We start from the raw sequence: 15,958 nt of genomic DNA on the forward strand, positions 1-15,958 counted from the left end.
GTCTATCAAGGATCTGTAAAAAGATGATCCAGAAGTTGCACATGTAACCTTCTCTTATACCCCACTCTCCTGAAATAAATCACATGGCCACATCGAAACTGAAAGGGCTGTTGTTCATGGCTCACAGGGAAAACCCAGGGAGTTCCATGACTAAAAGGATGAAGAGATAATGAAAACAGGGAAAGGGTGATCTCCACTATGGTTTTGTTTACATAATTTATTTCTTATTTTAATGCAATCTCTCCAATGACCTAAAGTAAGAAACCTTCAGTTCAGTTCAGTTGCTCAGTCACATCCGACTCTTTGTGACCCCATGAACTGCAGGATGTCAGGCCCCCCTGTCCATCACCAACACCCGGAGTCTACTCAAGCTCATGCCCATCGAGTTGGTGATGCCATCTAGCCATCTCATCCTCTGTCGCCCCCTTCTCCTCCTGCCCCCAATCCCTCCCAGCATCAGGGTCTTTTCCGATGAGTCAACTCTTCGCATGAGGTAGCCAAAGTACTGGAGTTTCAGCTTCAGCATCTGTCCTTCCAATGAACACCCAGGGCTGATCTCCTTCAGGATGGACTGGTTGGATGTCCTTGCAGTCCAAGGGACTCTCAAGAGTCTTCTCCAACACCACAGTTCAAAAGCATCAATTTTTCGGAACTCAGCTTTCCTCACAGTCCAACTCTCACATCCATACTTGACCAATGGAAAAACCATACCCTTGACCAGATGGACCTTTGTTGGCAAAGTAATGTCTCTGCTTTTTAATATGCTATCTAGGTTGGTCACAATTTCCTTCCAAGGAGTAAGCATCTTTTAATTTCATGGCTGCAGTCACCATCTGCAGTGATTTTGGAGCCCAAAAAAATGAAATCTGACACTGTTTCCACTGCCTCCCCATCTATTTCCCATGAGTTGATGAGACCAGAAGCCTTGATCTTAGTTTTCTGAATGTTAAGCTTTAAGCCAACTTTTTCACTCTCCTCTTTCACTTTCATCAAGAGGCTTTTTAGTTCCTCTTCACTTTCTGCCATAAGAGTGGTGTCATATACATATCTGAGGTTATTGATATTTCTCCCAGCAATCTTGATTCCAGCTTGTGCTTCTTCCAGCCCAGTGTTTCTCATGATGAACTCTGCATATAAGTTAAGTAAGCAGGGTGACCATATACAGCCCTGACGTACTCCTTTTGCTATTTGGAACCAGTCTGTTATTCCATGTCCAGTTCTAACTGTTGTTTCTTGACCTGCACACAGGTTTCTCAAGAGGCAGGTCAGGTGGTCTGGTATTCCCATCTCCTTCAGAATTTTCCCCAGTTTATTGTGATCCACACAGTCGAAGGCTTTGGAGTAGTCAATAAAGCAGAAATAGATGTTTTTCTGGAACTCTCTTGCTTTTTCGATGATCCAGCAGATATTGGCAATTTGATCTCTGGTTCCTCTGCCTTTTCTAAAACCAGCTTGAACATCTGGAAGTTCTTGGTTCACGTATTGGTGAAGCCTGGCTTGGAGAATTTTTAGCATTACTTGACTAGTTTGTGAGATGAGTGCAATTGTGCGGTAGTTTGAGCATTCTTTGGGATTGCCTTTCTTTGGGATTGGAATGAAAACTGACCTTTTCCAGTCCTGTGGCCACTGCTGAGTTTTCCAAATTTGCTGGCATATTGAGTGCAGCGCTTTCACAGCATCATCTTTCAGGATTCGAAATAGCTCAACTGGAATTCCATCACATCCACTAGCTTTGTTCGTAGTGATGTTTTCTAAGGCCCCCTTGACTTCACATTCCAGGATGTCTGGCTCTAGGTGAGTGATCACACCATTGTGATTATCTGGGTCGTAGATCTTTTTTGTACAGTTTTTCTGTGTATTCTTGCCACCTCTTCTTAATATCTTCTGCTTCTGTTAGGTCCATACCATTTCTGTCCTTTATTGAACCCATCTTTGCATGAAATGTTCCCTTGATATCTCCAATTTTCTTGAAGAGACCTCTAGTCTTTCCCATTCTGTTGTTTTCCTCTATTTCTTTGCATTGATCACTGAGGAAGGCTTTCTTATCTCTCCTGGCTATTCTTTGGAGCTCTGCATTCAAATGGGAATATCTTTCCTTTTCTCCTTTGCTTTTTGCTTCTCTTCCTTTCACAGCTATTTGTAAGGCCTCCTCAGACAACCATTTTGCCTTTTTGCATTTCTTTTCCATGGGGATGGTCTTGATCCCTGCCTCTGTACAGTGTCACGAACCTCCGTCCATAGTTCATCAGGCTCTCTGTCTATCAGATCTAGTCCTTTAAATCTATTTCTCACTTCCACTGTATAGTCATAAGGGATTTGATTTAGGTCATACCTGAATGGTCTGGTGGTTTTTCCTACTTTCTTCAGTTTAAGTCTGAATTTGGCAGTAAAGAGTTCATGATCTGAGCCACAGTCAGCTCCTGGTCTTGTTTTTGCTGACTGTATAGAGTTTCTCCACCTTTGGTTGCAAAGAATATAATCAATCTGATTTCGGTGTTGACCATCTGGTGATGTCCAAGAAATCTAGTTAATATACAAATGTATCCTGCTTAATTCCTGCTGCCTAACTAACCTTGCCAAACTCATGCCACTATCATTGACTTTGCATCTGAAAATAGTGGCTTAAGATCAAAGCTACATTCCTGGTTACTGCAAGTTATTCTATTTTTAATGTGTATAATCCCCTCTTAGTAGTAGCGGCAAGAAACATTCATTAAGCACACAATTCTGGATACAGTACATTATTTAAGCCAAAACTGCATACCTGGCCGCGTTCATCTAGAAACTGACACTCAATAAAAAAGAAGTAAACAAAATTCATATAAAGAAGCTATGCATTGATATTTACTGGGATTCCCTGGTGACTCAGAGGTAAAGAATCTGCCTGCAATGCAGGAGATACAGGAGTCACAGGTTCAATCCCTGATTCGAAAAGATCCCCTGAGGAGAATATGGCAACTCACTCCAGAATTCTTGCCTGGAGAACCCCATGGACAGAGGAGCTTGTTGGGCTACAGTCCATGGAGTTGCGAAGAGTCTGATATGCACGCATTACACTTACTTAGTAAAAATATTGCCAAAAGAATTTCTTTGGATGTCATCTAAAAAGGCATAGTCATAAAAATGAAGTGCAGAATTTTACATGGGAGGTTGAGGTCTGCATCAAGGTGTAAAACTTTAGTTTTCTTAAGCAGATGATTTCTTAGTTGGATCTTTATTCTTTTAGTTGGGAAAGAAAAGAAAATGAGCTTTCTGGAACTGTTTTAATGACAGGACAGTGAAAACTGCTTTAGCAAGTTGATGTGGTAAACTTGTTCTATGGAAAAAGTAATGCTTGATAGAAAACTTTAGTGATGATAGCAGGGCAATTAGAGGAAAAGGAACTGAGAAAATTTGACGAGTAGGCTGACTCCCTTTCAATATCAAAAAATCTTTTGACCTTCAGGAACTAAGATGATTAAAGTTAAAAAGTAACATGGTGAGATGATAAAACCAGCCTGAGCTACAGATGTGACCATCACAACAATATAAAATCGTGGGGTTGTGAATTGGTTAGGATTCTGGGTACATAGGGGGCTTCTTTGAAAATGACCTAAACTAGCTGCTTATAGGGAGGAACATGCTGATATTTTTTCAGAGCTCCCTACTAACCAACTAAAATGCTATAAAAAGTGTGGTAACCCCTACTAGGAAAAACCAATCTCTCCCAGCCTAGTATATTTTTCTTTCCTGAGACACAGGTCTATTTTTGAATGCTGTCATGAATAGAGTTCTCTTTCGAAACAGGTAAGTGTTATGCAGTTCAGCATGTCCTGGTATAATACCTTTGATTTAAAAGTTTCATAATCCACTTTACAGACAAAAGTAGATTAGGGAGATACGCTTGGTGTGAGTGACTTTCATATAGCAAGGTAAGAAGCTACATGCAGAGCAGGAACAAAGGATGAAGAACTTCAACGCACAATTTGCATTAGCAAAGGGAAAGTAAATAGGGTTTCACTGTCGTCAGACAAGAGAAGGATAAAAAAGAAGCAGCAGTGAGAATGAAAGGTCAGTGGGAGAGATGAAGGAAAAGATCTTAAGAAAATGTTTGAAAAGACATTGTCTCACATGGATAATTTTTTCGTGAATCTCTGAAAGAAATTTGGGAAATAAAGAGTTTTAACGTGAAGGGACATAAATCATATACTTTCCTTTGGAAGGCATCATAAAAGTCATAAACTCAGGAAATTTTAGAAATAAGACTGATTTTGAGGTCAATAACTGTTCTCCAGGTAATAACACTGAAGCTCAAAAAGAGGTTTAGTGAAATGCCCCAGGTTGCATGGTATGGGTCTATGTCTATACATAAAGGCGAGCCTGCTGTCTATAAGACTAGTGCATTTTCCACAACCTCATACCCCTTCTTTGAATGGAAAATACATTTTTTAGCAAATTAAAGAATGCAGTTTTACAATTTAAACAGAATATTTCAGTATGTAAAAACTTAAAAGGATTTCTTTTTACTATCAACCTAAAAGTAATACAGGAACCCAACAACTGGTTGATGGGACTGTAAAACAATGTAAGAGGTTACTATAAATTGAAAGGATTTTTATTCTCTTTATTTTCAGTTTTCATGTATTTACTTTTTAGTAAACTAATATTTAGCTGATAACATGGTCCATAAATGAACTTAATAATGTTGTATCCTCAGAATTTTTCAGAACCAAGAACTTCTGATATGATATATAAATTAATATTTAGGTATAGTTTTAGTTGAATAAAATTTTTATCGTCTTTAGGTCTGAAATTACATTGGATAGACTTTTGGGTAAAGTCTGAAATGAAGTTGAAGCTTAACACATCCTTCTCTAGAATGCAATTAAATGAGTCATAAACTAGTTATAAGCTGAAACTCACCAATGGTTGGGGTAAATGGGGTGGTGCAGAAGCAAAGCAAATGATCAAACAACAACAGCAATAAACAAAGTCCCTGGCAAAAACTTTGTCCAACAGCAAGAATATTATGAGGTTCAACCTGTCTCTCTTTTTCTATTAGTTACCTAACAAACCCTATCCTCCCACAGCCCTTTGGACTGTAGCACACCAGTCTCCTCTGTCCATAGGATTTCCCAAGCAAGAATCCTGGGTTGTCATTTCCCCCTCCAGGAGATCTTTCTGACCCAGGGATCCTGAGTCTTCTGCATTGCAAGAGGATTTTTTGCCACTGACCATCAGGGAAACCCCCAGTATTGCTGAAGAGAACTAAAAATTGTTTTAATTTTTTTAATATCTTGCAATCTGTAGACAAGCAGGTCAAACTAGTGAACCAGGTTGCAGTAGTGGTAAAGAACCTGCCTTCCAAAACACGAGATGTAAGAGGCATGGGTTTGATCCCTGGGTCAGGAAGATCCCCTGGAGAAGGAACTGGCACCCCCCTCCAATATTCTTGCCTGGAAAATTCCGTGGACAGAGGAGCGTGGTGGGCTACATTCCATGGGGTTGCAGAGTCTGACACACGGAAGCAACTTAGCACCCAGCACAGTGATCCCTAGTGACTACTGACTGCAGGGCATCTTGGTGTAGACAGGTAGAAACCACAGGGCCTTGTAATTTCTCAGTGCTATTCACAAATTTGTAGGAAAGAGTACAAAGCACAGATGTACCTCACACACATTCACAAACAGAATAAACCCCCACATTAGTACAGGGGGAACTTTGCTGTAGATTGTTTGACAAAATTGCAGGAGAGAAAGAAATATGAATGGTCATAAATATGGAATAGATAGCTTCCTATGAGTTTGTTCTCCATCCTCAAAACCTTCTCCCAACCCCTCAGTTTATAAAAAATAAAAAAGCATGTTGTATGAATTCCTCAAAATGTTGTTCCTACAAAGGCATGGAGAATTCACCCACTCTCTGGGAAAACTATGGGAAAGAGTCTGAGAGAACTAAGCGAACCAAATAAAAAATAGCATAGCAGCCATGCAAATATGCCTCAGAAGGAAAGAAGGGAGAAGGGAAGAGACTAATTTATAAAATGTTGTCCAAAAATCTGACTCTAGAAGCAGTTTCAACCAAAGGAAGGTCTTCTACAGTTCTGTTGTTGTTATTCAGTTACTAAATCATGTCCAACTCTTTACAACCCCACGGACTGCAGCATGCCAGGTTGCTCTGCCTTTCACTCTCTCCTGGAGTTTGTTCAAGTTCATGTCCATTGATTTGGTGATGCTATCTAACCATCTCACCCTCTGCTGCCCTCTTCTTTTGCCTTCAATCTTTCCCAGCATCAGGGTCTTTTTTCAATGAGTCAGCTCTTTGCATCATGTGGACAAAGTATTGGAGCTTCAACTTTTTTTTGTTTTTGGAGCTTCAACTTTAGCAACAGACTTTCCAGTGAATATTCAGGACTGATTTCTTTCAGGATTGACTGGTTTGATCTCCTTACAGTCCAAGGAACTCTCAAGAGTGTTCTTGAGCACCACAATTTGAAAGCATCAATTCTTCAATGCTCGGACTTCTTCTACAGTACTACTTATTAAAAAATATGTTAATAAGAAAAAAAGTTCAAGAGAGTAATAAATCAACAATAAGACAATAAAGCATAGAAGTGGTTAAAAGAGAAAGATTATTTTTAATAAACTGTAATCTGAATCAGCAGCATTATACAAACTATCAATAAATTAAAAACAACAGAACAAAAAGCATAGAATTGAACATCGTATATAATTAAAATATATGAGAGACTTACAGATAGGGTAATAATTAGGAGAAATGTATAAATATAAAGAAATTGCTAAGATAATATAAACAAAATAATTGGTCTCCAACCCCCAGTAAGATATCCAGTAAATTGAACAACATAAAAATTTTCAAAATTTTAATAAAAGAAGATTAATTTTTAGATGAAGTGGAAACTGAAAAAGGTACACAACATTCAAAGAAAGTTCAGTTCATGATAATCAATGCCAACTTATTTCCTATTGAGAATCAAGCATAAAACAAGAATTCTCTAGGCAATTAAGCGGATGTAAAGCATGTCACATACAAAATAAGATATTGAATTAGCTTTAGACGTGTTCTAGTTTTGTTCCATGTCAAAAAGACAATATTAGAAAAAAATTTTCAGAATTCCCAGAAAAAAATAAACTTATTATTTACCCATGCATATGGCCCCCAGAAAAGTATCACTCAAGTAGGAAAGAGGAAGGTTTCTCACATATAAATAAACTCAGGAAATATAGAATGCATCAGCCCTAAAAGTAACACACGCACAAGAAAACCTGGCAAATAATGATGGACATCCAATCAAAGATGAATGGAATGGTAATAAAAGAGAACTTGTTCAATAATTGTTTCCAGAGACTAGTGGAAGAGTATCTACAAGCTTCTGAGGGAAGGATGGTATGGTTCCACACTTTCACATTCAGTCAAATTTTTCTTCAAGTGTCAAAACTGTAAAAAAACATTACCTAGTGTGCAAATGTCTGTGATTACAGTATCTAAAGATGTTCATTGACAAACATATTTAAGGACCTAAATCCCATCTTTTTTCACCCCAGAGGTATTTATCAAAGTCCTCAGATATTGCACAAAGAAAGATTACTCCACCCTTACAACATCTAAAGTAAAAAGAGACTCATTAATTAATTAGAATAATGTGTCAAACTTGTATGAAAAGTCAAAAAAAAAGTAAAGAAAACAAATACACCAGCTTGGAGACAAGCAAATGTGTATTTCATACAGCTCTGTCGTCTTTGAACCATGAATCATAAAAGCCATCAAAGTGTTAATTTACTGACCACATTGGATTATTTGAACACATTTTCAGAGGAAAACAAAAATCATCTGTAGAGTCTCCAGAAGTATTACTGGTGAGCATTATTGCTCTTCTTATTTTATATTAGCTTTTTTTTATTTAATATTCATTCAAGAAATTTTTCCAGTAACAGACCAGTCATAGGAATTTTGCATATTTAAAGGTGAAAGCTATTGGGACTTTCTCACGTCTTATTGAATAATGGAAGAAATGTTTTATAAATGTTCAGGGCCTTAATCTTCAGAAACTCTTTGTAATTACTACAGCTACTTACACATTCAGAGTATAAAATCACATTTAGCAAATGAATAAACTATATTATGTAACATGATTCTTAACCCTCCGGTCCTTTTGCTTCAATAATATTAACAAGAGTTTATAGATTCAATTTTCTTAGTTTTTTTTTTTTTTTTTTTTTCTTAACCTTTCATTCATTATAGGTTAAAATGATTGCAATTTCACTCAGGAGTTCAATATTGAACTTTTCAAAAGTTCAGTATTGGCTCTACTTACTACATTTTTCACTATCTTCAAGTCTCTTCCCACTTCATTTTTCACTTAACTGAAATGTGTCATTCCCATCACTGAAGTGGTCACAATTTTGTTTTCCTCATTGAAAACTTACTTCATTAAGAATATTAATGATACTTACTTTTCCAGAGCTAAATATTCTCTTCATTAACCATGCCGGATATTTGTTCCTACTTAGTTGTTTCTACTTCATCTAGATCATTTTAGCATATATGGTTACATTTTAATATATATTTAAAATATATGTTTTACTTATAAATATTCAATGATTTGAGTTAAGTGGGGTCAGGTGTTTCTATGACTTCTACATTTCTCAAAGTAAAAAGCCTTAGGCATAAAGATTTTTTAAATTTACTTGTTATTAAATAAGATGAAACTAATATAACAGAGACTTCAATCATATGCTTCCCCTTTCATTATATATATATATATGCTGTGCTTAGTTGCTCAGTAGTATCCGGCTCTTTGCAACCCCATGGACTGTAGCTGGTCAGGTTTCTCTGACCATGGGGATTCTTCAGGCAAGAATATTGTGATGGGTTGGCATGCCCTCCTCCAGGAGATCTTCCCAACCCAGGGATCAATTCTGCAAGCAGATTCTTTACCATCAGAGCCACCAGGGAAGCCCAAGAATACAGGATTGGGTAGCCTATCCCTTCTCGAGGGGAACTTCCTGACCCAGGAATCAAACTAGGGTTTCCTACATAGTAGACAGGTTCTTTACTAGGTGAATTACCTTGGAAGCCCATATATATATATATATAATGTGTGTGTGTGTATGTACATATAAACATACATGTAAACTCTCTCCAGTATTCTTGCCTGAAAAATTCCATGGCCAGAGGTGCCTGGTGAGCTGTAGTTCTTGGGGTCACAAAGAATCAAACATGATTGAGTGTGCGCACACACACACATACACAGACATATATATATTGTGTGCACACTCAATCGTGTTTGACTCTTTATAGACTGGAGCCCAACAGGTTCCTCTGTCCATGGGATTTTCTCCAGGCAAGAATACTGAAGTGGGTTGTCATTTCTTCTTCCACAGGATCTTCCCAACCTAGGGATGGGACCCACATCTCCTGCATTGACAGGCAGATTCTTTATCACGGAGCCACCTGGGAAGACCATACATATATAAGAATAATGCAGAAAACTACTAATTCATGTGTCCCAATCATCTAATTTTGTCAAGTTAACATGGTTCATTAATTTATTTCAAAAATTTTAAGAGAATCAACACAACTCAAATACAGTTGACGTTCCTTTGGTTGGTATTCCATTCCCACACTATCCAATCCCGTTCTTAGTAGTCATTATATTGAATTTTTAATTTATCATTCATATGTAAACTTTCATTACATGTAACTACATTCCTAAACAAATTGTTTTCTTTTTTGACTTTAAAAAAGTTTAACACTGCATATATTCTTCTGCAACTTCTATCTTGTTTTTATTGAAATATTTTGACATACAATGATATATTAGTTTCAGGTGTGCCACATAGTAGCTGACTTCTACTTCACAGTCTCTAGCCTCATCTCATAAAATGCTTAATATGAGTTCAATCTTCTTAAATTTGATAAGGCTTGTTTCGTGGTCTAGTATTTGATCTGTCCTGGAAAATGCTCCACATCATTTGAAAAGAATGTGCATTCAGCAACATTTGAAAGGATGTTCTGTCTGTCTGTCTGTCTATCTGCTGGTAGACATGGCTAGATCTTGGGGTTTAATTGGTTTATTTATGTAAAAAGTTTGTTAATTATTTCCAAACTGTTACATAGTATAATGTTTTATCATGTAAAAAGTACAATTCATTTCCCAATTGAAGGACACAAGTTTTCTCTCTACTTTGTGAGGCTTAAGGTAGTTTCATGATGATATTATCATATTGTCTCATCATCTGCCTGTGTTAGAGTTTCTCTAGGAGGTATAATTATAAGATGAACTTGGGAGTCAAATTCTATGTATATATTTAGTTTTGATAGATATTAACAAATTGTTCTTCAATATGACTATTTTAATTTTATTTCTCACTATTAATGGTTGCCACTGCTCAGCAATACTAAGGATGTAAAATGTTGCTAGTATATTTGAGGTCTATAATATTTATTTTTTATTTTAATTGGAATTCTATAATTATTACTGAAGTTGACCATCTACTAAAATTGACTGCCTATAGACATTTGTGTTCTTGTGTTTTATTTCTTTAAAATTTGTTAGGATTTGTGCTTTTGTTAATTGCCTGGTGTTTGTCTTTTAAATGTTATTTAGCAGAAATTCTCCACGAGTTCTTGAAAATATTTTCTCAGTTGGAAACTATAAGGGTCCTTCCCACATGTGCTGTCATTCATCTCTGTAATCTGAAAGCAATTTTTCATGAATGTTCTATACACACACAGGGTGAGCTGAAAGTAGGAGAGTTAAAGCCCCAGAAACTACTTTCTGCTGGTGAGCAAGGCTATTTGGTTAATAAACATCCCTGCTTCCTTGCCCATTAATTGGGGTAATCCTGAGGACTTTTCTTTCTGTTTCACACAGTCCACAGCAGGATTATGTTCCTGAGCCTACGGTGGTTTCTGGCTTGATTATATAGTTTTATTGCCTTTATTGTTCCCCACTTTTCACTTCTCAACTCCTCTCATGGACTTTGTTTGGATTACTTCCAAATAAATTTGAGAAATTCATACAAAAATCTTAGCCTCAGTTCTGTTCTGTTGTAGCCAAATAAAAACATATACAGTAAAAAGTGAAGAAAAAGAAAAAGGAAACAATCTATTTTGTGTTTTGTTTTTACTTTCATTGTATGTCTTCTGTTTAAAATCCAGTTTGTGTTATTGTTGGCTAAATTTATCAATATTTTTCTTAGTCCACACTTTTAATAAAAGGACAATTTTTTTTTAAATCTCCCTTAGTATCCTATTTCAGGAAGACATCTCTCTACATTTACTTCAAAGATTTTTTTCTGTAGTTTTTTGTTTATTTATACATCTGGGATTTATTTTTCTTATGATGTGAAATAAAGATCTAATTTTATATCCCTAGAAGAATAACCTGATGACCCAGCATTATTTATGAAATAGCATTCTTCTTCACATATTAGTAAAACTATCTTTTTGACATATGAAATTTCCATATATGAATCAAGTTGCTTGTGAATTCCTTATTCTTTTCCACTGAAATATTTTTTCACTCTTGGGCCAATATCACTCACTCTTTATTATAACTGTGTAATGAGTTTTGTTATCTGATATGGCAAGTTCTGGGCTTCTCTGGTAGCTTGGGGGACTTCCCTGTGGCTCAGATGGTAAATAGTTTACCTGCAATGTGGGAGGCCTGAGTTTGATCCCTGGGTAGGGAAGATCCCTTGGAGAAGGAAATGGCAACCTACTCCAGCATTCTTGCCAGGAAAATCCCATGGATGGAGGAGCCTGGCAGGCTACAGTCCATAGGATCACAAAGAGTGGGACACAACTGAGTGACTTCACTTTCTTTCTTTCTTGTGGCTCAGCTGGTAAAGAATCACATGCGATGCAGGAGACTCCTGTTCGATTCCTGACTTGGGAAGTTCCCTGGAGAAAGAATAGGCTACCTGCCCCAGTATTCTTGGGCTTCCCTGGTGGCTCACATAGTAAAGAATACACCTGCAATGCAGGAGACCTGCATTCAATCCCTGGGTTTGGAAGACCCCCTGGAGGAGGGCATGGCTACCCACTTCAGTATTCTTGCCTGGAGACTTCTATGGACAGAGGAGGCCAGCAGGCTGCAGCCCATGGGGTCGCAAAGAGTCAGATATGGCTGAGGCGCTAAGCGCAGCACAGCATAAGTTCCATTTTATTTTAGTAACTTTTTCAGTTTCAAGACATAATTTGTCCCTTTTCACATTAACCTGTTCATCTTCTTTCAGTCTGTCCTTCATAAATCAACGTCTTTTTAAAGAAAAGCTATTCTCCTACTCATTCATTTGAACATAATTAGCATAGTCACTTAAAGCATATAATTTGAGGAAAACTTATAATATGAATGCTGATTTCATTTCTGAACATAAGTATATAATTGTTGATTTTCAATCTTATGTTTAATATATTATTGCCCTGTGTGGAGGATGGTGCATGAACTAATTTTGCTATCTTTTTCTTCCCTTATATAAAGTCAAAAGAAAATTCTACTTGATTTTCCAAAAGCAATTGCCTATGCAACAGCTATAATGAAGAAAATAGTCATTTATCTCCATCTTCTTGACTCCTTAAATTCAAGGGGACCCTCTCAAGTCTCCCATTGTATAGGAGGGTCTCACTTATCATTAGAATCATCTCCTAGAACATGATGAAGATGAAGCTCTCCCAACTCCATCCATGGTTTCTCTCATTTCATATGTAACACTGATGAAAGAAATCAAAGAGGACACAAACAAAGGGAGAAATGTACCGTGTTCACGGATTGGAAGAATCAATATTGTGAAAATGAGTATACTATCAAAAGCAATCTATAGATTCAATGCAATCCCTATCAAGCTACCAACGGTATTCTTCACAGAATTAGAACAAATACTTTCACAATTTGTATGGAAATACAAAAAAACCTCGAATAGCCAAAGTAATCTTGAGAAAGAAGAATGGAACTGGAGGAATCAACCTGCCTGACTTCAGGCTCTACTACAAAGCCACAGTCATCAAGACAGTATGGTCCTGGCACAAAGACAGGAATATAGATCAATGGAACAAAATAGAAAGCCCAGAGATAAAGCCACGTGCCTACAGACACGTTATATACAATGGAAAAAAGACAACCTCTTTAACAAGTGGTGCTGGGAAAACTGGTCAACCACTTGTAAAAGAATGAAACTAGAACACTTTCTAACACCATACACAAAAATAAACTCAAAATGGATTAAAGATCTAAATGTAAGACCAGAAACTATAAAACTCCTAGAGGAGAACATAGGCAAAACACTTTCCGACATAAATCACAGCAGGATCCTCTATGACCCACCTCCCAGAATATTGGGGAAAAAAGCAAAAATAAAGAAGTGGGACCTAATTAAACTTAAAAGCTTCTTCACAACAAAGGAAACTATAAGCAAGGTGAAAAGACAGCCTTCAGAATGGGAGAAAATAATAGCAAATGAAGAAACAGACAAAGGATAATCTCAAAAATATACAAGCAACTCCTGAAGCTCAATTCCAGAAAAATAAATGACACAATCAAAAAATGGGCCAAAGATCTAAACAGACATTTCTCCAAAGAAGACATACAGATGGCTAACAAACACATGAAAAGATGTTCAACATCAGTCATTATCAGAGAAATGCAAATCAAAACCTCAATGAGGTACCATTATACACCAGTCAGGATGGATGGCTGCTATCCAAAAGTCTACAAGCAATAAATGCTGGAGAGGCTGTGGAGAAAAGGGAACCCTCTTACACTGTTGGTGGGAATGCAAACTAGTACAGCCACTATGGAGAACAGTGTGGAGATTCCTTAAAAAACTGGAAATAGAACTGCCATATGACCCAGCAATCCCACTTCTGGGCATACACACCGAGGAAACCAGATCTGAAAGAGACATGTGTACCCCAATGTTCATCGCAGCACTGTTTATAATAGCCAGGACGTGGAAGCAACCTAGATGCCCATCAGCAGATGAATGGATAAGGAAGCTGTGGTACATATACACTATGGAATATTACTCAGCCATTAAAAAGAATTCATTTGAATCAGTTCTAATGAGATGGATGAAACTGGAGCCCATTATACAGAGTGAAGTAAGCCAGAAAGATAAAAACCAATAGTATACTAACGCATATATATGGAATTTTAAAAGATGGTAACAATAACCCTACATGCAAAACAGAAAAAGAGACACAGATGTACAGAACAGACTTTTGGACTCTGTGGGAGAAGGTGAGGGTGGGATGTTCTGAGAGAATAGCATTGAAACAAGTATACTATCAAGGGTGAAACAGATCACCAGCCCAGGTTGGATGCATGAGACAAGTGCTCAGGACTGGTGCACTGGGAAGACCCAGAGCGATGGGATGGGGAGGGAGGCAGGAGGGGGGATCGGGATGGGAAACACATGTAAATCCATGGCTGATTCATGTCAATGTAAGGCAAAAACCACTACAATATTGTAAAGTAATTAGCCTCCAACTAATAAAAATAAAAGGGGAAAAAATTTTTAATAAAGCAAATTAAAAGACAAAAAAATAAAATGATTAAGAATATTTAGTATGAACTCAATTAAATAAAATATAATACATGTAAATCCATGGCTGATTCATGTCAATGTATGACAAAACCCACTACAATATTGTAAGGTAATTAGCCTCCAACTAATAAAAATAAATGAAAAATATATATATATATATTCCATGACATACCTTTATTTTTTTCTATTCCACTTTTTATTAGCAAGGCTTTCAGAGAGCAACATGTGGTTCTTTTTGTTCAAGAGTAAAGAAGAAGAAACTAATAAGTTATTGCTTATTTGAACCAATATAATATGCCACACTTTCAGCACATTAACCCTGGACCTGGATTAATTCCTTGCCTCTGGCCAGATTTACTTGCCAGAACAAGAGACAAACTGGCTTACTTCAGAACAAATTTGGTCTTATTTATTAATTTTAATTCTAAATCAATTTTTATTCAAAGCGTGGAAGGCCTCATGATAAAGTGTACTTTTAGTATCAGAGAACAGTCTTGGTTTTCACATAACCATCATCATGAGTGTGGTTATCTCAGCCTGTCCTGTCATTATTGTTGGGATATTTAAAATAATAAAGTTCAAGGCAAGTGAGTAATGTCTTCCCCACCCAGAATACTTCCTTGAAAGAGAAACAAATGCTTAATTCCTCCCACAGCAGTTACTTTTGTTCATTGATAACTACAAGAGGACACTAAAATGTTGGCATGTGATGCCTTGTTTGTGTGGACTTTCTTTATGTTAGATCAATACTCCCTTACATTGCGTAACTTTAGATGTGTGACATAATGAAGATTGCAAAATTTGTGATTGTTTCATGTCTGACTTTTTGTGACCCCGTGGACTGTAGCCCACCAGGCTCCCCTATCCATGGAATTCTCCAGGCAAGAATACTGGAGTGGGTTGCCATTCCCTTCTCCAGGGAATTTTCTCCACCAGGGGATCGAATCTGGGTCTCCTGCATTGCAGGAGGTTTCTTTACCATCTGAGCCAACAGGAAAGCTCCCAATAAGGTATTTATATATATACCTTATTGGGAGGTGTATACACACACACACACACACACACATATATATATAGGGAGGTATATATATAAATATATATGTGTACTTATTGGGAGGTATATATATAAATATATATGTATTTATTGGGAGGTATATATATATATATCTTTATGTATATATATTCTCTCAATATGTATATTGAGAGAGAGAGAAAGAAAATGGGATAGAGGGAGGGTGGGAAGAAAGATGTAAGTGTTAATATATATGTTAGGCTATATATATATATAAAGATATAAATAAATTATATATATATATATATCTGTGCTTAAAAGTTATCTTTAGAATGCCTAAACCTACATAAAACAGGAAAAATGCCTTAATAATGACCTGAGTCAGAGGGTAGAAGGT

This window comes from Cervus elaphus, chromosome 31 (assembly GCF_910594005.1).
Source record: "Cervus elaphus chromosome 31, mCerEla1.1, whole genome shotgun sequence".
In the NCBI taxonomy this organism is placed as follows: domain Eukaryota; kingdom Metazoa; phylum Chordata; class Mammalia; order Artiodactyla; family Cervidae; genus Cervus; species Cervus elaphus.